General features: G+C 47.3%; 1 protein-coding gene across 4 annotated transcripts in view; it reads right to left on the reverse strand.

Moving 5' to 3' along the window:
- Positions 1 to 26565, reverse strand: part of LOC137656882 (uncharacterized) — a 246518-nt gene that overhangs the window by 114607 nt on the left and 105346 nt on the right. The gene's annotated exons all lie outside the window — the stretch shown is intronic.

Here is a 26565-nt window from a genome sequence, read left to right on the forward strand (position 1 = left end):
AACATAATAAGGAGAAAACAAACACCATGTAAGCCAATAATATAATACTGTAAGTAAACATAAAATTACAAACTAGCCATAGGCATAGGGGACGTAAGGCTAAAATAAATGAAGACAAGGGATCACCTGAGTGTCCAGTCGCAAAAGGTATCAATCTTACATGTCTAAGCATATCTAAACTTTAAAGGAATGGTAATTACAATAACAGTTAAATCATAGGAATTAAACATGGTAAATAACTTAGGGCTAACGAACCACCCAGGAGAGTGGCGACGTGGTGTGAGAGGTGGGTAGGAGGGAGGAGAGAAGAGATGGAATAAAGAAATAATCAGAGTTTAATAGGGAGAGATAAGACTCCCCGCTGCAACCGTAGGATATTTAAGGGCCTGTAAGTTCTTTAGATAGTGGCGTTTGAAAACCATAGGAGATTTCCAACCCGTATATTTTTTAAGGTCATCAAAGTCCATGTTCTGGAAGTAATTGATGGAGGTAGCTATTGACCGTATATCATGAGCATGGGGAAATGATTCCGGGTTAGCATGTTTAATGAAGTAGAGGATTTGTTGTCTGATACCTTGAATGGTCATAGTACCCCCTTGTTCCCTGATAAATAAGGGGCCAGACGAGCGGGTGGCAGATCTAGCTAAAAAGGTCCTGAGAGTAGTGACTGGACACAGCGAAGGATCCTGCGGAAGAGAGATAATCTTCCAAGGGGACCACCTATGCTGCGGGTCCTCATTTTTAGCTAGGAAAGCTCTGTCTGAAGAAAGCAGTACTTCGCCTGTAGGGAGGAAATCTATGTTTTCCGGGTTATGTGAGAGAGCTGCTAGTTCTGAGATTCTAGCACCTGAGGCCATAGCTGTTAGAAATAGAGTCTTCCTAAGCAGAGTGATATAAGAGCAGGTCTCATTGTCCGTGTCTGACGCAAGTTTGAGGACATTGTTCAGAGACCAAGAGACTTTTTGTGGCCGATCCAAAGGCCGAAGCCTAGCACATGCTTTTGGAATAGATGAGAAATAGGAATCCGCCAGGTTAATGTTAAACCCAACAAGGAAGATCTTCTTCAAAGCTGACTTGATGGTGGTTATAGTGCTAGCTGCCAGGCCCTTGTCAAATAGGAACCTAAAAAACGAGTATGGTCTGAATTCTATAGGAAATCTGCTAATTTCTTAACAGCCGAATCATATTGACGAATTGTCGAGTCCCTTTTGTCCGCTTCGATGAAGAGAACGTTTTCCGGGACAATGTTTGCGTCTTTATGAGCTGCAAACTTCATGAAGTCCACAAAGTTAGGGTTTTGGCTATCCTTGAGGAATCTGACACAGTCTGTGTTTGGATTACTTGAGTCAGTTTGGGGAATGGAATCCGGAAGGGTCGGAGTTTCAACTCGAGGAGGAGAGGAAACCAACTGCTCTTTGGCCAGTGAGGTGCTACTAAGGCCACTGCCCCCCAGAAGGAGCGTAGTTTGTGCAATACTTTCATTAGAAGATTCACTGGTGGAAATAGGTAAATCTTCCTCCAATGGTTCCAATCCAGGGTTAATGCATCTATGACATAAGCCTGAGGGTCCATGTTTGGTGTCACATAACACGGAAGTTTGTGATTCATCTGAGTTGCGAATAGATCTACCTGGAGGCCCGGAACCAGCCTGAGTATCCACCGGAATGAAATTATGTCCAGAGACCATTCTGATTCCAGTGGTTTCGTCCTGGATAGTGAGTCCGCTATCACATTCTGGACTCCCGCTAGGTGGGTTGCTGACAGGAACCAGTTCTTTTCTGTTGCCAAGGCGAAGATAGTGACCAGGATCTGATTCAGGTTGGGCGACTTGGATCCTCCTCTGTTGATGCAGTGTACTACGGCTGTGCTGTCTGACACTACTCTGATGTGGGTCAACCTCGGAGGAGAGAGTCTCTTCAGGGTCAAGAACACTGCCATGGCTTCGAGAACATTGATATGGAAGTGTTTCATGGCGGGTGACCAAGAGCCCTGAAACATCTGATGTTCGTAGTAACCCCCCCATCCACTCAGAGACGCGTCTGTATGAATTGTCACTTTTGGGGGTGGGAATTGAAGAGGAACCGATTTGGAGAGGTTCCTCGGTTCGGACCATGGCTGTAGTCTCATTTTCAAGACAGAGGGGATCTTTGAGACCTTGTCTCTTAAAGGTACTGTGGCTCTCTTTCTCCAAACTCGATTGATGTCTTTGAGTTTGGCTTTCAATAGTCGATCTGTTACTGAAGCGAATTGAAGAAGGCCGAGGATTCTTTCTAAGGCTCTTCTGGACACCTGTTTGTGTTTGAGAAAATTCTTGATCTTGGAAGCTATTTCTCTTACCTTTTTGGGAGGTAGAGACAGCTTGTGCCGTGCAAGGTCCCACTTTATGCCTAACCATTCGAAGCAGTCTGATGGTAGTAGGCGGGATTTTTGGAGATTGACCCAAAATCCCAGGTTGGCGAGAAAACGAAGTACTTTCTTCGTAGCTCTGTTGCATTCCAGGGCCGACCGAGCCCAAATGAGCCAATCGTCCAGATAAGCAACGATCTGAATCCCTTAGTTCCTGAGTTGTTCTAACACTGTCTCTCCCAGTTTCGTGAATATCCTGGGTGCAATGTCGAGGCCGAAGGGCATGACTTTGAACGCAAAGGCTTTCCTGCCTAGGCGGAAACCTAGGTAAGGAGAGAAGTTTCGAGCTATTGGTACGTGATAATAGGCGTTGGTAAGATCGATAGAGGTGGTGACGGCCCCACGGGAAAGCAGGGTCCGTACCTGAGAGATGGTCAACATCCGGAACCTGTCGCAGAGGATGTAAGAATTTAGCTTTGACAAGTCCAGGACCACTCTCAACGCCGACGAGCCTTTCTTCGGAACTGTGAATAGGCGCCCTTGGAACTTCAGCGATCGAACCCGTTTGATTGCTTTTTTCTTTAGTAACTCGGTGGTGTACTCTCTCAGAATGGTAGTGGGTTTCTGGAAGAAGGCCACTGGTGGAGGAGGAGAACCTTGTGACCATTTCCACCACAAGCCTTTGGAGACTATGCTGTGAGCCCACAGACTGAAGGTCCAATGGTCTCGAAAGTGGTAAAGTCTCCCCCCTACCGGGACTATATCATTGCAAGGGAGTGAATCTATGTCACTTCCCTCCTCGAGAACCCCTTGTTCTAGGTCCGCCTCGTTGACGGAACTGTCCTCTAGCCCTGTAGCTACCTCTCTGGTGTCCACGAAAGGGACCTGAGGGTTCGTAGCTAGGGTTGTATGCGGGTGAGGGTTCTTTGTGAATACCCGGAACAAGGTCTCAGTCGGATAAAGCGAGGCTAGAGACTCCACGGAGGTAATGGAGTGGAGAGACCTAGCTAACCTATTCCGTGCCTCAAACTCAGTCTTGAGAAGATTTTCCGGTAATTTGGGAAGCTTCTCGGAAAACAGATTAGAGGCGCAGTCTGGGTCTAACTTCCCTACTGTGAAAGTAGAGGGGGCATCGTCCCAGATAGTAGAAGTACTCGGGATGAGCATGGAGGTGGGGTCCGTCTCTTTAAGAGCCGGCATGGCAGAACCTTCTTTGATAGCTTGAAAAGTAAGAGCTGCCACTTTATCTGTAATAGGCAAGGTAATAACTGGAGAAGCTGTAAATATGGTGTAGGCTCCTTTGTGTGGGGTGAGCTTGGAATTAGTGCACCCCCAGTCCGACAACGTCCTGGCCCAGAGAGCTTGGGCCTGCTCTTTAGGAAATATTACCGTTTCCTTCGGTACCTTGTCTAACCTAACCAAGGCATGTTCTTTCAACCGGATGAAGCCACTGAATGGGAATTCTAGTCCCGGAGGGTAAAATTCTAGGTCCTCTAAAGGGCGGGTGCCTATGCCCTCCAGAGTTATGGCACCATCTATATATGGAGCATGTAAGGCAAACCTCCAAGGGTTGTTTTTATCGAAGGGGGGTAACTTCGATGCGTCTGGGGCTGAAGGAGGAGGGATCTGAGTTCCGGAACGGATCAGACTCGCCACCATATCTTTGAGCTCCGTCATAGCTCCTTGGTCTGTCCTAGACTGTTGTTGTAGATGCTGTTGTATCTGCTCTTTTACAAAATCCCTGACCATGGTGGCAGATAAAGCGGGCTCCCGAGCCCGATCCGCTAACGAAGCCCTGGACTTAGCGGGCTTCGAGTTTTTAGGAGTCACTGTTTTAGGTACAGTAATATGAACATCAGGATCCTTTGAGGGTCCCGGGACCGGTGACACTGATAATGGCTTCACCTTGGGTCGTACAGGGACGGAGGGACCTCGAGGAGAAGCCGTAGGTTTATCAAAGCCGTGAAAGGAAGCAGTAGAGGAAGGAGTGTGGGGTGAAAGGGGGTCCACCAACACATCACCACCTACCTGCTCATCCATGGGTTCGTCGTCCAGATCTAGAAAGGGCGCGTCCTCCGTCAATAAAACCTCTTCCTCTGTTAGAATGGTTGCTCTAACCGCCTCAATTAATGGGGCCGCTGTCTCCGGTGGAACTGCTGCAGTAGTAGAGCCTGGGAATAGGCGAGAAGCCATGTTTCCATCAAGGAGATAGGGTGCGCCAGACGGCGCATTCCTCCCAAAACCTGACACCCAATGACGGAGAGTAGCTCTTGCCTCCCGGAGAGATTCATCATCAGCCTGAAAGAGGAGAGGGGATTAATGATGAAGCAATAATCGATGTAGTATATAAAGACCAATTAATTCCTCGCAAAGGATATTAACAGGAACAAACTAGAACCAACTTACCTCCTCGCTCAGGAGTAGGGATGACAGCTCATAGCAGAGCATGCCTGACTCCGGGAACCATACCATGTAGGGGGCTTGTCCCGGTTCCCGAGAGAAGGATATGGCGCAATGTGCATGGGACCGGCATAGATCATGGCCCATGGGATCAGTAAAGGCAGCGGAGCAGCCCTTGGCAGCGCAGCGGACTTTCTGTAAAAGAAAGAAGACATAAGTCTGGATGTTCCTTGAGATTCTGGCCAGTGACATATGAATCTACAGAAAACAATTTTAATTTTAATTATGTGTGAGTACGAAATTAGCTAACAACTTAATATATTAAGAAAATATATTAACCAGTAACCACGTAACATGAAACTATAAACTTCATCGGTATCACATTGTAAACTCCGGTTCTGATCGTCTGATTGATCTCTGTTTGTACCGGAGATCCGGTGACAAAGGCCCGTCATCGTGATATCGTGACCGTCAGCGGTACGATAACATTAACCTCAATGTTGAATGTCTGTTATCTCCAGTGAAGCCGGAGATTCGATGAAAAATGTTATTTTTATAATAAAATAAATTTTTGAATATACTTACCCGGTGATTATATAAGCTGCAGCTCTGCTGCTCGACAGAAAACTCTACGTTCAAAATCCGCCAGCGATCGCCATGCAGGTAGGGGGTGTACATCAACAGCGCCATCTGTCGGGCAGGTACTCAGTACTCAATGTAAACACAGAACTCAATTTTCTCCTCGGTCCACTGGGTCTCTATTGGGGAGGAAGGGAGGGTCCTTTAATATATAATCACTGGGTAAGTATATTCAAAAATTTATTTTATTATAAAAATAACATTTTTCAATATTAAACTTAGCCGGTGATTATATAAGCTGAATCACACCCAGGGGGGTGGGTAGAGACCAGCAATAATTGTTTACATTATTATGAGCTAAGGATTTTTTATTTCATTTTAGCAGTTATTCAAAATAACAAACATAAAATAAATAAGTACCTGGTAAGGAAGTCGACTTGAACAATTACTCTGCCTTTTTAAGTACGTCTTCCTTACGGAGCCTCGCGATCCTCTTAGGATGCTGAGCAACCCCTAGGAGCTGAAGTATCAAGGGTTGCAACCCATACTACAGGACCTCATCAAAACCTCTAATCTAGGCGCTTCTCAAGAAAAGAATTTGACCACCCGCCAAATCAACCAGGATGCGAAAGGCTTCTTAGCCTTCCGGACAACCCAAAAACAACAATAAAAAACATTTCAAGAGAAAGATTAAAAAGGTTATGGAATTAGGGGAATGTAGTGGTTGAGCCCTCACCCACTACTGCACTCGCTGCTACGAATGGTCCCAGGGTGTAGCAGTTCTCGTAAAGAGACTGGACATCTTTAAGATAAAAAGACGCGAACACTGATTTGCTTCTCCAATAGGTTGCGTCCATTATACTCTGCAGAGATCTATTTTGTTTAAAGGCCACTGAAGTTGCGACAGCTCTAACTTCATGTGTCCTTACCTTCAGCAAAGCTTGGTCTTCCTCACTCAGATGGGAATGAGCTTCTCGTATCAACAGTCTGATATAAAAAGATAAGGCATTCTTTGACATGGGCAAAGAAGGTTTCTTAATAGAACACCATAAAGCTTCTGACTGTCCTCGTAAAGGTTTAGTTCGTTTTAAATAGAACTTAAGAGCTCTAACAGGGCATAAGACTCTTTCTAGTTCATTTCCAACCATATTTGAAAGGCTTGGAATATCGAACGATTTCAGCCAAGGACGAGAAGGTAGTTCGTTTTTGGCTAGAAAACCAAGCTGTAAAGAACATGTAGCCGTTTCAGATGAAAATCCGATGTTCCTGCTGAAGGCGTGAATCTCACTGACTCTTTTAGCTGTGGCCAAGCAAACCAGGAAAAGAGTCTTTAAAGTGAGATCTTTAAAGGAGGCTGATTGTAGCGGCTCGAACCTTTCTGACATAAGGAATCTTAGTACCACGTCTAAATTCCAACCAGGTGTAGCCAAACGACGCTCCTTCGTGGTCTCAAAAGACTTAAGGAGGTCCTGTAGATCTTTGTTGTTGGAAAGATCTAAGCCTCTGTGACGGAAGACTGATGCCAACATGCTTCTGTAACCTTTGATCGTGGGAGCTGAAAGAGATCGTTCTTTCCTCAGGTATAATAGGAAGTCAGCTATTTGGGTTACAGAGGTACTGGTCGAGGATACTGATACTGACTTGCACCAGTTTCGGAAGACTTCCCACTTCGACTGGTAGACTTTAAGAGTGGATGTCCTCCTTGCTCTAGCAATCGCCCTGGCTGCCTCCTTCGAAAAGCCTCTAGCTCTAGAGAGTCTTTCGATAGTCTGAAGGCAGTCAGACGAAGAGCGTGGAGGCCTTGGTGTACCTTCTTTACGTGTGGCTGACGTAGAAGGTCCACCCTTAGAGGAAGAGTTCTGGGAACGTCCACCAGCCATTGAAGTACCTCGGTGAACCATTCTCTCGCGGGCCAGAGGGGAGCAACTAACGTCAACCTTGTCCCTTCGTGAGAGGCGAACTTCTGCAGTACCTTGTTGACAATCTTGAACGGGGGGAATGCATAAAGGTCTAGATGTGACCAATCCAGTAGAAAGGCATCTATATGAACTGCTGCTGGGTCCGGGATTGGTGAGCAATATATTGGGAGCCTCTTGGTCATCGAGGTTGCGAAGAGATCTATGGTAGGCTGGCCCCATGTGGCCCACAGTCTCTTGCACACATCCTTGTGTAGGGTCCATTCTGTTGGAATGATTTGTCCCTTCCGACTGAGGCAATCTGCCATGACATTCAAGTGGCCTTGGATGAACCTCGTTACTAGTGAAAGGTTTAGATCTTTTGACCAGGTGAGGAGGTCCCTCGCGATCTCGTACAGCGTCATAGAATGGGTCCCTCCTTGCTTGGAGATGTACGCCAAAGCCGTGGTGTTGTCCGAGTTCACCTCCACCACTTTGCCTTGAAGGAGGGACTTGAAGCTTTTCAAGGCCAGATGAACTGCCAGTAGCTCCTTGCAGTTGATATGTAACGTTCTTTGATGCGAGTTCCAAGTTCCCGAGCATTCCCGACCGTCTAAAGTCGCACCCCAGCCCGTGTCCGATGCGTCCGAGAAGAGAACGTGGTTGGGGGTCTGAACAGCCAGGGGCAGACCCTCTCTGAGGCTGATACTGTCCTTCCACCAAGTCAGGGACGACTTCATCTTCTCGGAAATGGGGATCGAGACCGCTTCTAGCGTCTTGTCCTTTTTCCAGTAAACAGCTAGGTGAAATTGAAGAGGACGGAGGTGTAGTCTCCCTAACGAAACGAACTGTTCCAGGGATGATAGCGTCCCTATCAGACTCATCCACTGTCTGACTGAACATCGTTCCCTCTTCAGCATGTTCTGGATGCATACCTGGGCTTGACTTGTTCTGGGGGCCGACGGAAAAGCCCGAAAAGCTTGACTGTGAATCTCCATCCCTAAATACACAATAGTTTGGGATGGGACCAGTTGAGACTTTTCTATATTGACCAGGAGACCCTTATTCCTTGATCAGATCTAGAGTCCACTTTAGATTCTCCAGACAGCGACGACTGGAAGAGGCTCTTAGAAGCCAGTCGTCCAAATAGAGGGAGGCTCTGATGTCCGCTAAATGAAGGAATTTGGCTATGTTCCTCATCAGCCTCGTAAACACAAGAGGAGCTGGGCTTAGGCCAAAGCACAGGGCTTGAAATTGATAGACAACCTTTTCGTAAACGAATCTCAGAAAAGGTTGGGAGTCTGGGTGGATGGGGACGTGAAAGTATGCGTCCCTTAGGTCTAAAGAGAACATTCAGTCTTCCTTTCTGACCGCTGCTAGAACAGACTTTGTGGTCTCCATGGCGAACGTCTGCTTTGTGACAAAGACATTCAGCGCACTGACGTCTAGCACCGGCCTCCACCCTCCTGTCTTCTTTACCACTAAGAAGAGACGGTTGTAGAAGCCCGGGGATTGATGGTCCCGGACTTTGACTACCGCTCCCTTTTCTAGTAAGAGAGACACCTTCTGCTTCAAAGCTCGTCTCTTGTCTTCCTCTCTGTACCTGGGAGAGAGATTGATGGGACACGTTGCTACAGGGGGTTTGCGGACAAACGGGATCTTGTACCCTTCTCTGAGCAGCTTCACAGACTGTGCATCTGCGCCTCTTGCCTCCCAGGTCTGCCAGAAGTTCTTGAGTCTGGCTCCCACTGCTGTCTGAAGAAGGAGGCAGTCAGACTCTGCCTTTAAAGGACTTGGTACCTTTCTTCTTCCCACGTCTCCCTTCGGCACGAGCACCTCCTCTGCTGGAGGCTCTGCCACGAAAGGGCGGAATGAATCTGGACGCTGGAGTGTCCATCCTGGGTCTTGACACGGAAGGCAAAGGGGTGGCTTTGCGGGCAGAGGACGCAACCAGGTCATGGGTGTCCTTCTGAATCAAAGAGGCAGCAATCTCCTTAATCAAGTCCTCTGGAAAAAGGCACTTTGAGAGGGGAGCAAAAAGGAGTTCAGATCTCTGACATGGTGTTACTCCAGCTGACAGGAAAGAGCAAAGGTTCTCCCGTTTCTTGAGGACCCCGGATACGAACGAAGCCGCAAGTTCACTAGATCCGTCTCGTATGGCCTTGTCCATGCAGGACATTATGAGCAAGGAAGATTCCTTGTCAGACGGGGAGATCTTCCTGCTCAAAGCTCCCAGACACCAGTCCAAAAATTTAAAGACCTCGAAGGCTCTAAACACTCCTTTCAACAGATGGTCTAAGTCCGTAGGAGACCAGCATATCTTAGAGCGTCTCATGGCTAGCCTGCGGGGAGAGTCTACCAGGCTTGAGAAGTCGCCCTGGGCAGAGGCAGGAACTCCCAAGCCGAGAACTTCTCCCGTGGCATACCAGACGCTCGATTTGGAAGAGAGTCTCGCAGGGGGAAACGAAAACGCTGTCTTCCTTAAGTCCTTTTTGGACTGCATCCAGTCTCCTAAAACCCGTAAAGCTCTCTTGGACGAGCGGGCGAGGACGAATTTCGTAAAGGCAGGCGCGGATGACTGCGTACCTGAAGCAAACTCTGATGGAGGGGAGCGTGGAGCCGCAGACACAAACTGGTCCGGATACATCTCTTTGAACAGAGCAAGAACTTTTCTAAAGTCCAAAGAGGGTTGCGTGGTCTTGGGTTCGTCAAGGTCCGTATGTGGGTCATCAATGTGGGCCGCGTCGTCATCATCAGAGAGTCCATCATCTGAGAACTGAGGAGGAAGCGGCAAAGGAGTAGGAATCGGCTGGTCAGCTGAGTCCGGCAGCACGGGTGCACGCGTGACTGAACCGGACGCAACGTCATGGAACTGTTGCCCAGTCTGTGAACTGGCAACAACCATAGCAGCGCGGGGACGCATAGCGTCTACTCCAGACTGTGTAGTCTGATGTGGGCGAGCAGAGGTAACCACAATGGGTTGCGGAGGTTGACGCACCGCGTCAAAACAAAACAACTTAGACTGTTGTTGTACCTCGCGAACGTCAACGGAAGGTTCCGTGCGTCGCTGAACGTCAACATGCGGCTGGTAGCGCATGGGTGGCGGGACTCTCTCAGCTGGAGTGCAGCCGAAGGTTGCCTCAGCGTCCACAGGACGCACAACCGTGGGTGGTTGTAGGCTAGAGGTTGGTGCAGCGTCAACCTTCTCCGCACGAAAGTCCTGCATCAATGACGTTAACTGAGCCTGCATGGTCTGCAGCAAAGACCACTTAGGGTCTACAGGAGCAGGTGCGGCAACAGACGGTGTGACTGCCTGATGCGGTACACTTCCTGAATTTAGGGACTTGAGAAGGGTCAGCCATTTTGAATTAGTCAAGTGGGGAATTCAAAAACTATCCAAAGTCATCAACAAATAATCTGATATCAACAAAAGAATGCAAGGATGTATTGAAGATAAAGCCTGCAAAGCGAAAACTCAAAACCAGAAATGTGTACTTCACCAAAAAGATGTGAAAACCAATCCAGTTAGCAACAGCGAATTAGTAGGTCTTGCCGGTAGCACGACAGAGAGAAAATTGAGTTCTGTGTTTACATTGAGTACTGAGTACCTGCCCGACAGATGGCGCTGTTGATGTACACCCCCTACCTGCATGGCGATCGCTGGCGGATTTTGAACGTAGAGTTTTCTGTCGAGCAGCAGAGCTGCAGCTTATATAATCACCGGCTAAGTTTAATATTGAAAAAAGAGTAATAGTGTAATTGTGATCAAACATGACAAAGGTTCGTGTGCAAAAGGTCGCAGCCGGAGTCTGAGTGCCGGATTTCACCGTTGCACTCCAAATATCTGACTAGTTCTCACCCAATGAGTATCCATTATAGCGGAGTATAACTCAAGGCGGAGCTAAGGGTGTCGGCATAAAGCGACCCCAACTAATGACTCATACACTAACGTAACCTATTAATAGTGCTAGCTATATTAACAGTCACCACATCAATAAAACGTGAATATCATTAAACGTAATATCAACAACTCGGAGAATAAGAGGAGGCAGGAATAACTCGTGATCGTAAAAAAACGGAAAACGGGAAATCCACCTCTCTTACTCGAGCTTAATAAAGAAAACGAAAGAAGGGGCAACTCGTATCTGTAGAACAGAAAACGAGCACTCTATGCTCACGCTCTCAAGGTTACATAATAACCCAACATCACACAATAATGATAAGAAAAATATGATATTTTCATTATAAAATAAATTTTTGAATATACTTACCCGGTGAATATATAAATAGCTGACGTCTCCGACGGCCCGACAGATTCCAAAAACTCGCGAGCGATCGCCATGAAGGTTGCGGGTGTGCCCACCAGCGCCGACTATCGGCCAGATACCGCATATACTTCTCAACCACTCCAGTTCTTCTCAGTCCGCTGGGTCTCTATCGGGGAGGAAGGGAGGGCCTTTAATATTATATATTCACCGGGTAAGTATATTCAAAAATTTATTTTATAATGAAAATATCATTTTTAAATATTAAACTTAGCCGGTGAATATATAAATAGCTGATTCACACCCATGGTGGTGGGTAGAGACCAGTATTAATACAATAAAGGCGTATATGCTCAAGAGTTTTTGACAAATATTTCATAAAAAACCAACTTAAGTATAGGTACCTGGTAAGGAAGCTGACTCTGATGATTACTCTGCCTCATTAGTCCGCTTTCCTCATGAAGCCCAGCCATCCTCTCAGGATGCTGAAAGACTCCCAGGAGCTGTTATATCCAGGGCGAACACCCCTATAACAGGACCTCATCAAAACCCTTAATCTGGGCGCTCTCAAGAAACAACATTTGACCACCCGCCAAACCAAAAAGATTGCGAAAGACTTCCTAGTCTTCCGTACAACCCAAGACAAGATTAAAAACATTTCAAGAGAAGATTAAAAGGATATTGGGATTAAGGGAATGTAGTGGTAGAACCCTCACCCAATACTGCACTCGCTGCAACGAATGGACCCAGTGTGTAGCAGTCCTCATAAAGAGTCTGGACGTCTTTTAAGTAAAATGAAGCGAACACTGACTTGCTCCTCCAAAAGGTCGCGTCCATAATACTTCGAAGGGATCAGTTTTGCTTAAAAGCCACCGAAGTCGCTATTGCTCTCACTTCGTGAGTCTTGACCTTAAGCAAACTACGATCCTTCTCACTTAAATGAGAATGTGCCTCCCGGATTAAAAGTCTAACAAAGTAAGATAACGCATTCTTAGACATGGGCAATGAGGGCTTCTTAACGGAGCACCATAAAGCCTCAGAACAACCTCGTATTGGTTTAGTTCTAGACAAGTAAAACTTAAGAGCTCTAACGGGGCACAGCACTCTTTCAACTTCATTACCTACGATCTCTTTAAGACTAGGTATTTCAAAAGATTTAGGCCAAGGACGAGACGGAAGTTCGTTCTTGGCCAAAAAAACAAGTTGAAGAGAACATATAGCTTTATTCGTCGAGAAGCCGATGTTCTTACTAAAAGCATGGATCTCACTGACCCTTTTAGCCGAAGCCAAGCTCACCAAAAAAAGTGTCTTGAGGGTAAGATCCTTCAGGGAGGCTGAATTTAAAGGCTCAAACCTGTCTGACATTAGGAACTGTAGGACCACGTCTAAGTTCCAAGCAGGAGTTGAAATACGACGCTCCTTAGAGGTCTCGAAAGACTTAAGGAGGTCTTGGAGATCTTTGTTATTTGAAAGATCCAAGCCTCTATGCCTGAAAACAGAAGCCAACATGCTTCTGTAGCCTTTAATGGTGGAAGCAGAGAGGGAGCGACCGTTTCTCAGATACAGGAGAAAATCCGCAATCTGCGTTACAGAGGTACTGGAGGAGGAAATAGAGGAGGACTTGCACCAATCTCTAAATACCTCCCACTTCGACTGGTAGACCTTGATTGTAGAAGATCTCCTAGCCCTCGCGATCGCTCTGGCTGCCTCCTTCGAAAATCCTCGAGCTCTTGAGTGTCTTTCGATAATCTGAAGGCAGTCAGACGAAGCGCGGGGAGGCTTTGATAAAGTCTCTTTACGTGAGGCTGCCGTAAGAGATCCATCCGTAAAGGCAGACTCCTTGGAACGTCTACCAGCCATAGAAGTACCTCTGTGAACCACTCTCTCGCGGGCCAGAGGGGAGCAACCAACGTCAACCTTGTCCCTTCGTGAGAGGCGAACTTCTGCAACACCTTGTTGAGGATCTTGAACATTGGAAATGCGTAAGCGTCCAGGTGAGACCAGTCCAACAGAAAGGCATCTATGTGGGCTGCCTCTGGATCTGGGACTGGAGAGCAATAAGTCGGGAGCCTTTTGGTCAGCGAGGTCGCAAAGAGATCGATGGTGGGTTAACCCCAAGTCATCCAAAGACTCTTGCACACATCCTTGTGGAGGGTCCACTCTGTAGGGATCACCTGACCTCTCCGACTGAGACAGTCCGCCAAGACGTTCAACTTCCCTTGGACGAACCTCGTCAACAGTGAGATGCTTCGATCTTTTGACCAGATGAGGAGGTCCCTTGCGATGACGAAAAGAGCGTGGGAGTGAGTGCCTCCTTGCTTGGAGATGTAAGCCAAGGCCGTGGTATTGTCCGCATTCACTTCTACCACCTTGTTTCGAAGCAGACTCTCGAAACTCATCAGTGCTAAATGGACTGCCAACAGCTCCTTGCAGTTGATGTGAAGGCTCCTCTGGTCTGCCGTCCAAAGACCCGAGCATTTCAGACTGTCCAGAGTCGCCCCCCAACCCAAATCCGACGTGTCTGAAAATAACACATGGTTTGGGTTCTTGACTGCCAGAGACAGACCTTCTCGAAGTCTTATATTGCTGTCCAACCAGTTCAGGCAAGTCTTGACTGGCTCGGAGATCGGGATCGAGACCGCCTCCAAAGTTTTCTCCTTGTTCCAATGGGAGTCTAAATGGAACTGGAGAGGGCATAGGTGAAGTCTCCCTAGAGAGATAAACTGTTCCAGGGATGAAAGCGTCCCTAGGAGGCTCATCCAGCTTCTCACAGAGCAATGGTCTTTCTCTAGCATGAGACGGACTTTGAGCAAGGCTTGCTCTATCCTGTTGGCAGACGGAAAAGCCCGAAAAGCTAGACTCTGTATCTCCATCCCCAAATAGAGAATTGTTTGGGAGGGAGTCAGCTGAGACTTCTCTATGTTCACCAATAGGCCCAACTCCTTTGCAAGATCCAACATCCACTGTAGGTCCTGCAGACAGCGATGACGGGACGACGCTCTGAGTAACCAGTCGTCCAGGTACAGGGAGGCTCTGATCCCCGACAAATGTAGGAATTTTGATACATTTCTCATGAGCCTCGTAAAAACAAGAGGAGCAGGGCTGAGGCCGAAGCACAGTGCTCGGAATTGGTACACCACATTCCTGTATACAAACCTTAGATACGGCTGAGAATCTGGGTGTATAGAAATGTGGAAGTACGCATCCTGCAAGTCGAGAGAGACCATCCAGTCTCCCTCTCTGACTGCTGCTAGAACGGATTTGGTGGTCTCCATCGTAAACTTTGTTTTGACAACAAACACGTTGAGAGCACTGACATCCAGCACCGGCCTCCAACCTCCTGTATGCTTTGGAACTAGGAAGAGACGGTTGTAAAACCCCGGTGATTGAAGGTCCGAGACTTTCACCACCACCCCCTTCTCTAGCAACTGAGACACCTGCAGATGTAATGCCTGTCTCTTCGACTCCTCTCGATACCTGGGAGAGAGGTCTATCGGATCTTTTACTAGAGGAGGTCTCCGTACAAAAGGTATTTTGTAACCCTCCTTTAGCAACAAAACAGACTCCCGGTCTGCACCCCTCTTCTCCCAGGCCTGCCAGAAGTTGGTCAATCTGGCCCCTACTGCTGTCTGAGGACGTGGGCAGTCAGACTCTGCCACGGGAGGACTTAGATCCTCTCCTCTTACCTCTCTTACTATCGTCACGAGAGCCTCCCTTACTGGGAGCTCTGCCACGAAAGGGCGGGATAAACCTTGTCGCTGGAGTATCAAATTTAGGTCTGACGACATAAGAGGACGAAGGTACAGCCTTACGCGCAGACGTGGCCATCAAATCATGAGTATCCTTCTGCACTAGAGACGCTGCGATATCCTTAATCAACTGCTGCGGGAACAGGGCAGAAGACAAAGGCGCAAAGAGTAGTTCTGACCTTTGACAAGGAGTGACACCTGCAGACAGGAAAGAACAAAGAGGCGCCCTCTTCTTAAGAACTCCTGCCGTAAAAGTAGCAGTGAGTTCATTAGAGCCATCTCGGATAGCCTTGTCCATGCAGGACATAATTTGCACAGAGACATCACGGTCTGCTGAGGAGATCTTCCTGCTCAAGGCTCCCAGCGACCAATCCAAAAAGTTGAAAACTTCAAAGGGCCGATAAACTCCTTTGAGGAGATGATCTAGGTCTGAAGAGGACCAGCAAACCTTCGAGCGTCTCATGGCCAGACGACGAGGAGAGTCTACAAGGCTTGAGAAGTCTCCCTGGGCAGAGGCAGGTACTCCCAAGCTGAGAACTTCTCCCGTGTCATACCAGACGCTCGCGCGAGAAGCCAGTTTAAAAGGGGGAAAAGCAAAAGCTGACTTCCCCAAACTCCTCCTGGTCATTAACCAGTCGCCTAATAAACGCAAAGCTCTCTTAGAAGAGCGAGAGAGCACTAACTTTGTGAACGACGGAGTCGAAGCAGCTAGGCCCAGCGTGAACTCTGATGGTGGCGAACAAGGAGCAGCAGACACAAAATGATCAGGAAAAAGTTCCTTAAAAATAAGCATGATCTTCTTAAAATCAAGAGAGGGCTGAGCAACTTTAGGCTCCTCTCCATCCGAAAAAGTCCCCAAAGGAATATCAGTTGGAAGGGGATCAACGACTTCCTCATCCGACGGAACTTCGTCCGACAACTGCCGAGTCTCGCGATACGGAGAGACATGCCGAGGAGGCAACGCTTGACAGGCTATGTCAACATGCGACGGAGCAGCAGCAACAGCTGAGGAAACGACGTCACGCCGCGGCTGCAAAGACTGAAAGTCTTGTGACTGACAAACAACAACAGCCTGAGTTGATTGCCGTTCGACATCACGTCGAGACTGCATTGACTGCAGGGTCTGAGCAGGAAAAACAACCTCTGACTGCGGTGACAGACGTTCAACGTCACGTCGGGGCAACAGAGTCGGCCGACGAACGTCAGTGCGGGGCTGCGGTGACAGCTGCTGAACGTCAGCTCGAGACTGCGGCAAAGGGGGTTCCACGTCACGTGACTGACGTGAATGACGAGGAACACGATCAGAATCGCGTTTAAAAGCACTAGAAACGTTAGCGCTAACATCAAAAGGACGAGAAAACACTCGTTTACGCGGCTGAAGGCCAGAGTCACGCTTGTCGTACTGGCGAACCGCAAGCAAAGGATCATTGCGAACCTGTTCATGCTCGTAATCTTCCATTAAGGAGGAAAGTTTAGACTGCATGTCCCGCAGGACAACCCACTTCGGGTCAACGGGAGTCGGAACGGGCCGTGACGTCGGTAACGTCTGTGCATGCAAATCGTCGCACCTACCGAGACCCTCGGACTCCGTGTTACGTTTTCGCTTAACAGGCGAACAGCCATCCGATGACTGCAAGTGGTCAGAGCTGCCCTAATGGCTACAGCCAGGACGCTGGACCTGTCCTGAAGGGACTGACTTGCGCTTTAAGGGTCTAGAAACCTTACGCCAAGGTTTCTTATGCGACAAGTCGTCGGAAGACGAGGAGAACTTAGTCTCCCCCGTCTTATGGTAAGGACGTTCTTGATGAGAAACGTCTGATACCAAAGAGGGAACGTCTGTACGTCGGTTTACACCTCTCGCTCCCTTAAGTCCTACGACATTCCTTCTCCCTGGTGCAGGGGAGCCTGAAAGAGGTCTCGGACTAGGGGAGCGACAAGCACGAACAGACGAACCCTCCGTCGCAACACTAAACACATTAGTCACACTTTCCACTTTACCACTTTGATTTTCTACTTTACCACTTTGACACTTTAACAACTTAACATCGGACATAAGCTGGTTCCTGTCCGAGGCTAAGGTTTCAACCTTTTCACCTAATGCTTGAATAGCTAAAAACATATCGCGCATTGAAGGTTCATGAGTGCTAATAGGGGGTTCAGAAACTACCACTACAGGGGAAGGATTAGGTTCAGGGGCATGGGAGGAGGAAAATTCTAAAGATCTAGATGAGCTTCTCCTCACCCTATCTCTTTCGAGCTTACGAGTATACTTTTCATACTCTAACCACTCGAATTCCGACAAAACCACGCACTCCTCACACCGATCTCCTAATTGGCAGGATTTACCCCGGCAATTAGAACAAACAGTATGAGGGTCGATAGAGGCTTTCGGAAGACGTTTGTTACAATCTCTCGCACATTTGCGATATACAGGAGAAGGGTCAGCCATTATGAACAACCAGAGAAAATCCAAAGTAAAGCCAAGTTCATCAACAAAAAACAAAAGCAAAAGAAGGTTTCAAGAGTTTTATTGAAGAAACACACCAACACAGCGAAAGCCAATAAAACAACCAAAACAAAGTACTTCACCAATTCGGTAGAAAACTCGAGGTCTAGAGCGAGCGGAACCAATGTTGTCGGTGACACCGACAGAGAGGAACTGGAGTGGTTGAGAAGTATATGCGGTATCTGGCCGATAGTCGGCGCTGGTGGGCACACCCGCAACCTTCATAGCGATCGCTCGCGAGTTTTTGGAATCTGTCGGGCCGTCGGAGACGTCAGCTATTTATATATTCACCGGCTAAGTTTAATATTTAAAAAATAAAATTGATTGCTTTTTTCTTAGTAATTGAAATAACCAAGAACGAAGAATAACGACAACGTAACATATAAACAAAGATATAGTCTAAAACGAGCACCTTCCTGAGGCGAGTACAAAACTATAACAAAGACTAAATCGCTATTCTTTGTAGGTCCAAATTGGACTTGCTAGCAAATAAATACCATAGTAAAAACTAATAACAAATAAGGGATTTTGACGTAGGAAAAATCTATTTCTGGGCGAGGGACCTGTGCCGCCCAGTGAATAAGCTCCTATTAGCACTTATTCTTAGGTAATTTACTGCTAAATATACCAGAGAAAAAATGTAAAGGAGTGCTAGGTTAACTAGCTCGCTCACCTATTGGTGTCGGTATAAAATTGGGCGTATAATCCAGAGGTCCCGCACTATTTAGATTCATCCACGACAAAGACCCCAATAAAGGAGAGCCGTTCAACCTCACTCGGCACCAGCAACTCTGCATCCGCTCAGAACCCAACTCCTTAGCACCCAAAGTTTGGGGACTCCAAGGGAGAGGAGCTGGGAGGGTTCACTGGGCGGCACAGGTCCCTCGCCCAGAAATAGATTTTTCCTACGTCAAAATCCCTTTTCTGGGCTTGAACCTGTGCCGGCCAGTGAATATATACAAGAGAAATGTCACCAAACTTGCAAAATAAAGGAAAAACATAAACATAAGGGAAATACAAGTTGCTTTAATCAGAGATGAGTGCCAAAAACAGCTATAAGGGTATCTTAAAAAGAACATAAATCCACTTGGTAGAACAATTGACCAAAAAAGGTAAGGTATAATAATGCCGTGAGTGATGATATATACAGATACTCAGGAGTCAAAAATTTACAAATATAATAATAGTAATCAGGTGCGAAACCAACGAATACAAATAGGGTATAAATGAGGCAGGTAAGGGGGAGAGATAAAATAACAAGGAATTAACATATGAGTTACCTGGGGGTAACTACGCTCCCTGCAGCTACTGTAGGAAATTTAAGGGCTTCCAAATGTTTAAGGTAGTGTTTCTTGAACACTGAGGGTGACTTCCACCCTGTATACCTGGAAAGATCCGTAAAATTCATGTGGTGAAAAAAGTTCACCGAAGTAGCAACCGCTCTGATATCATGTGCAAGAGGAAAAGAGTCAGGGCTAGCTTGTTTAATAAAATACAAGATTTGTTGCCTGATCCCTTTAATGGTAATGGTACCGCCTTGTTCTCTAACGAATAGAGGCCCCGAGGAGTTAGAGGAGGTCCGGGATAAATAAGACCTAAGAGTAGTAACAGGGCACAGAGACGGATCTTGCGTGAGGGGAACAATTTTCCAGGAGGACCATCTGTTCTGAGGGTCTTCGTTCTTAGCTAAAAAGAATTTGTTAGGTGAAAGAAGGACCTCTCCGAAGGAAGGAACTCAATATGACCCGGGTCTCTTGACAAAGCTGCCAGTTCAGAAATTCTTGCCCCGGAAGCCAAGCTCACCAGGAAAAGTGTTTTCCTGAGAAGGGGAATGTAATCACAAGAACTGTTAATGGTATCAGAAGCCAATTTGAGTACATCATTAAGGAACCAGGTAACCGGGGTAGGACGAGTAACCGGTTTCAGTCTGGCACAGGCTTTCGGAATTGAAGCTAACAAAGAGTCGGTTAAGTCTATGTTAAAACCCACTAGGAAGATCTTTTTCAAAGCAGATTTAATAGTGGTGATAGTATTGGCTGCCAGACCTGATTCTAATAAAGTTCTAAAGAAAGTGACTGTAAGGTTCAAGTTCATACAGTGTACGTCTGAGTCTATCAAAAATTTAGCCAACTTTTTAACCGCAGAATCATATTGGCGGATGGTGGAATCCCGTTTATCTGATTCTAGGAACAGGGTGTTTTGAGGATCGATATTGGCACCATGCATGGCCGCAAACTTCATGAAGTCCATAAAGTTAGGGCGCTCTGAATGTTTGAGAAAGCGTACACAACGCGTGTTTGTACTATCTGAGACAGAACCGGATTGGGTATCGGGTGAGGATGTAGTCTCAACTCTCGCAGGAGAGGGTACCAATTGCTCTTGGGCCAGTTGGGTGCGACCAAGGCTACTCGTTCCTTGAAGGATCTCAGTTTGTCTAGGACTTTCAGTAAAAGATTCACCGGGGGAAAGAGATAAATCCTTTCCCAGATGTCCCAATTCTGTGACATGGCGTCTGTGGCGTAGGCCTGAGGGTCTAGATTGGGAGCCACATATACTATCAATTTGTGGTTGGACTCCGTGGCGAAGAGGTCCACTTGGAGACCCGGAACCCGAGAGAGAATCCACCGGAATGACTTTAGGTCGAGTGACCATTCCGATTCTAGAGGGGAGGTCCGGGACAAGGCGTCTGCCACTACGTTCCGGACTCCCGCCAGGTGGACAGCTGAAAGATGCCAACGGTTCGAGGCTGCTAGGGAGAATATGGCTACTAGAACATGGTTCAGAGGCCCTGATTTTGATCCGCCTCTGTTGAGGCAGCGGACCACCACTTCGCTGTCGAGAACCAGACGAAGGTGTTGTCTCTTGGGTGGAGCGAGACGTTTCAGGGTTAGAAGAACTGCCATGGCCTCCAGCACATTGATGTGAAATTGGCGGAATAAGGGAGACCAAAGACCTTGAACTTTCCTGAGCTGAGAATAGCCTCCCCAACCTGATAGGGATGCGTCCGTGTGAATGATTAACTTCGGAGGCGGAAATCGAAGGGGAACTGACTTTGACAGATTGATGGCCCTTGTCCAAGGTAGAAGTCTTTCCCGGAGAATGGGAGGAAGGCGGACTTTCCTGTCCCGGAGCTTCCGGTTCGCCCTCGAACGCCAGACACGATTGATATCTTTCAATTTTGCCTTCAGAAGTAGATCCGTCACTGAGGCAAATTGAAGGGACCCTAGGATCCTCTCTTGGAGTCGTCTGGAACTTACTTTGTCTTTGAGAAAGCGTTTGGTGTTCCTTGCAATCTCTAACCTCTTGGGTTTGGGAAGACACAGAGTATGAGATATAAGATCCCATTGCAGGCCGAGCCATTGGAACTTTGATTTCGGAAGAAGACGGGACTTCTTGAAGTTGATCTGGAAGCCTAGAGATTGAAGGTATTGGATGACTCTGTGAGTGGCTTTTAGGCAATTTTGGGAGGTGTCTGACCAAATGAGCCAGTCGTCCAGATAGGCTACTACTTGAATCCCTTGATTTCTGAGTTCCTGAACAGCGACTTCTGCCAACTTTGTGAAGATCCTTGGGGCGATGTTGAGCCCGAAAGGCATCACCTTGAAGGAGTAACTTTTGTCCCCTAGGCGGAAGCCTAGATACGGACGGAAGTGTCTCGCTATCGGGACGTGATAATAGGCGTCTGTAAGATCGATAGAGGTGGTGACGGCCCCACGGGGAAGTAAGGTCCGCACCTGCGAGACGGTAAGCATTCGAAACTTGTCGCATTGAATGGACAAGTTGAGAAGGGATAGGTCTAGAATCACTCTTCTCTTGTCCGAATCCTTCTTCGGGACACTGAACAGCCGACCCTGAAACTTCAGGTGTTTCGTTTCTTGTATGGCGTTCTTTTGTAACAGGTCCTGGACAAATTTGACTAGGTCCGGAGTGGAATGTTGATGAAATCTGTTCAGAGGTGGAGGTCCTTGAATCCAACTCCACCCCAGTCCCTTGGAGATGATACTGAAAGCCCAGGGACTGAACCTCCATTTGTTGCGGAAGGCATAAAGCCTCCCCCCTACCCGCTGCACCTCAGTATTGGCTTGAGGAGTTGCCTCCACGTCCGCCTCGGAAGTTCTTTCCCTTGCGAAAGAATCTGCCTCTACCTCTGTTCTGGTTTGAACCACGGTGGTAGCCTCTACCTCTGTTATAACTCTGGGAAGAGCCTTGAGCCTCATAAGACTGGTTAAAGGCTGGAGAGGTGGTGGAGGCACCGGGAAGCTGGCTCTTAGGGAGCAGAACGGTGACATAGTCGTCCGATGAAGGAGCCTGAGAGGTGGAAGGCTGTGCAGGAGCAGCAGGAGATGGAGGAAGAGGCTGACGGAAAACAGACGAACTACTCTGCTGTTGCCGGAACTGGGTGGAGGTATACGGGCGGAGCTTCTTCCTACCCCGGGCTTGGTAATTTGCGGGGTCATATTTCCGCTTAGGAGTCAAACCCCAACGGGCTTTAAGGCTCTGATTGACTCTAGTAGCCTCTCCCAAGACTTCCTCCACAAGATCCTCAGGGAAGAGATTTGAACCCCAGCAAGAGGACCGGATAAGTTTATTAGGCTCGTGCCTAATAGTCGCCTCAGCCAGGACGTGTTTGCAGCACCTACGTTTGGCAATAGCAAAGTCATATAGATCGAAATATAACGACTGCAAAGTAGCCTTATTGAGAGACTTAAAGATACTCTCAGTATCATAAGTTAAGGCTATCTACTCCGTAGATGTGGCCAAGTTCAAAGTTCGACCAACACGTAGGCGGGAATCATACTCCTGTTTAATAAGAGATTCCGGGAGACGGGGAAGCCGTTCACTAAACATAACTGAAGCACAGTCCGCTGTTAGCTTGCCAGAAGTAAAAGTGGTATGGACATTGTCCCAACACTCAATGCCTGAAGGAAGAAGGAGGGAGATCGGATCCACCTCTCGGATGGGAGGCAAGGGCTTCTCCTCCAGAGCATATTGGAAAGCAAGCTCTGCAACCTTATTGACGCATGGAGTCACGGTGTTCTTGTCCATTAAGAACATTGTGAAAGAACTCTTATAAGGCGTCAGCATGGTATTGGTGCAACCAATATCATTCAGAAACCTAGCCCAAACAGATTGGGCTTGTTCTTTCGGGAAAATGACAGTCTCTTTGGGGACCTTATCCAGCCGAACCAGAGCATCCTCGGTAAGCCTGGCATAACCATGAAATGGAAATGCGAGACCAGGAGGAAAGAATTCAAAATCCTCTAGAGGACGAGTACCAAGACCTTCCAATGTTAACATCCCATCTGAGAATGGGGAATGAAGAGCCATGCGCCAGGGGTTAGGGTTATTCTTGGTAAACGGCGGAAGCTTAGAGGCATCCGGGATGAGAGAGCTTTGAACTCGCTCCGGAGCACCTTGTTCTAATGCTCCAAGTCTCTGACCAATGTTAGAGAACATCGTGTCCATCTTGGCCTGCATTTCCGACACAATCTTAGATTGCATCTCCGACACGATGCGAAGCATGGCTGATTCGGAAAGGCCCGGGCTAGGAGCAGAAGTGGCGGGTTGTACTCCCGGGTCGTGAGACTTAGAGGAGGAGCCGGAAGCCTTAGATGACGGGTTTGTATTAAACTTGGAACTATGGGAAGCCTTGTGGGGCTTACGAGCTTTTGGCAAAGTTCTCGATGTAGACTTATCTTTGGGGGGAACCGGGTGTGATCGATGAGACGAATCACGGTCCCCAGAAAAACCATGGAAAGAAGAGATATCAGATGAAGAAGAAAGAGCGGGGCTGAGGATAGGAATCTCAGCGCCGGTAACACCTGCCTCACTTACCACCCTACCTGCATCCGGATCGTCCAACAACATGGGTTCAACGTCTAAGTTCATGGAAGCCACATTGTCTTCCAGATCTCCGGGGGCATCCAACGGATCTTGTTCCTGGTCGATGAATCCCGCTATGGTGGCATCAATGTCGGCAATGATGGGTGCCGCAACATGCCTAGCCACAGCGGCTGAAGACTTGGCGTTAGGGTAGATCATGGCACAGTAGTCTTCAGATAGGACGTAAGGCTCTTTGGATTTCACGTTTCGGGCAAATCCCCCAACCCACACTTTCAGTGTGGCCCGAGCCGCAGTCTTCTGCTCCGGGGATGCCTGAAATAATAGTGGGAATTACAAAAAGGAAGATTCCCGGCAGTCCTTCAAGACCATAGAAGTCTTACTAAATGGTGTATGTATACCAAAAAAGGTAAAATAATTAGAAAGGCAACATAGCCAACGGGACTCACCGAATCAGATCCGAGGGTGGTGATGAGGTCAAAACAGACCATACAGTTATCAGGGTGCCAGACCACGATGTCCTCCAGCTGAACTCCGCAGAGGGCGTGAGACCTACATACGGTATGGCCACAAGGCTGATGAAGAACAGCCGCACAGGCCGTCGTCTGACAATGCACCATCTATAAAAAGAATAGTATATGAGAAACTGTAATTCTCTTAAGTAGGGGCGGGTCCGGAGGACCCGGGACTAACATAAGTCTAACTTAAGACTAGAGCTTAACTGTAATACTCTCAAGTAGGGGCGGGTCCGGAGGACCCGGGACTAAACATAAGTCTAACTTAAGACTAGAGTATAGCTATCCATTCCGGTCGAGCCGGGATCATAAAACAGGATGCAACAAAGAATTAAGACACATGGTGTCTGATTTCCCGGAGCGAGGTTAAGCCCCGGGCCGGGAAATAAAAGTATATCCATAAACCAATACATATAGGAACTCCGGGATAGTGATCTGTTGATCTGTCATATATAATCATATATAATCATAGGAACTGTTATAAATTAATAGGGGGGCGGAACTGTAGATAAGAACCGACAACCGAACCCGGAGGGTTTCGTATAACATAATAAAAGTGTGATAGGTGAATATAAAATAGGGTGCACCGGGATCCTACTCTGTTGACCGGTGGCCAACCCATCTAGACAGAGACGAAACCGCCGGGACACCCGGAGGACAAAGTCCATAAACACTGAACTACCCCCTCTAAAAGGAGGGAAGGCAACGGTCCCCTAGGGGAGGGGGGAGAGAAGCCTAGCCACCAACCTAGCGAGAGGGGGAGCTTGGGGGAGGATCACGTGATACGGAGCAGCAGGGCTACCAACTGACGATCCCCAAACACTACCAGACAGACCATACGGAGTAATAAGCACAAATATTCATTATAATAGTAATAGCGTTGAAAATTATATAAATATACACATAAAAAATTTAGGGCAAGGCATGCAACATAATAAATAAATCCCAAAGGACAACACCTGATGGCTTATATAATAAAATTGCCGCCTAGTAACGAAGGTCGGCAAGCCATATACGATACGTAACTTGATATCAGCCCTAAATATGAACCACAAGGGTTCTAAACGCTAAATAATGAATATCCACAATAACATATAAAAAACTTTTAACTAATAATAAAAATAATACACTTAGTAACACCGCGAGTGAAACTAAAAGCTCTCAAAACAGGAGTACCAACTGTGAGCGGAATCGAGCAAGACCGAGATGATCGAAGAGAATAAACTCCTATAATTTAAATATTAAACGATCTAGATTGCTCAAAACACAGCAAAACATAGCTTGGTACTTAACTTAGACGGTGTCTCCTGGGAAACCGATGAAGAAGCCATAATCCAGTGGAAAATAAGGCAAAATACGAGAGCACAAAAAAAGCGGGTTACAACACAGGCGTGCTAAAAAGGAGTTGGGTTCTGAGCGGATGCAGAGTTGCTGGTGCCAAGTGAGGTTGAACGGCTCTCCTTTATTGGGGTCTTTGTCGTGGATGAATCTAAATAGTGCGGGACCTCTGGATTATACGCCCAATTTTATACCGACACCAATAGGTGAGCGAGCTAGTTAACCTAGCACTCCTTTACATTTTTTCTCTGGTATATTTAGCAGTAAATTACCTAAGAATAAGTGCTAATAGGAGCTTATTCACTGGCCGGCACAGGTTCAAGCCCAGAAAATGATAATAAAATTGGTCATAAAACATAAGTGATATAACCTAGATGACAGAGTACCAGATGGGCAATATTAACTTGAAAATTTACCGAAGCGAACAAAACCCAAAATGGCTGCCGATACCGAGGCAGGCCAATTGCTTCCAAAACTAAAATCCACATTACTGGAAACAGAACAAATGCCCGGTACTGCAATAAACTGTCAAAACAAACTATGGTACTTAAAATTGGTAAAGGTGAAGTAGCAACGTCAGTCATGTTGAATTAACGACAAACACTTGTGAAAAAACACTGATCAAAACACTACCGACTTAGCTGGCAAGTCCAAAACAGAAGGATGACCTAGAGAGCGCGCGTGGTAGGTGTCGGGGGGGCAGTCCAACTATGTTCTCTAGGGCCTGTCACGGTCCTCCCCATTGATGAAGGGATTATCTAAATGGAAGACAGCCTATGAATAGTGGTTTCACACGTCCTTGCTAATACACGACACCTACAAGGTGTTCGCGCGAGGGTTGTAACCTCTGCATTCCATGCTTTTATCTTTCTCTAGTATATTTGGAAGATTTATATTAGAAAAGTGTAAGAAGGACCCTTTTCACCGGCCGTCACAGGCCGCCCCAGAAATAAGGAATAGACATCGCCTATTCAAGTGACGTTTAGAGGCTGATTAGTGTACGTAAGACCAAGCCTTACCTCGAGTTGCCATTAGTCATCAAGTGTCACCTTGGTGGGTGGGAGGTGTTGCCTCTTATGGAAAATTATTTGATTTTTGGGGTAATGTTACTGTTGAGTTGGCTTCAGGGAC

This window comes from Palaemon carinicauda, chromosome 17 (assembly GCF_036898095.1).
Source record: "Palaemon carinicauda isolate YSFRI2023 chromosome 17, ASM3689809v2, whole genome shotgun sequence".
NCBI lineage: Eukaryota > Metazoa > Arthropoda > Malacostraca > Decapoda > Palaemonidae > Palaemon > Palaemon carinicauda.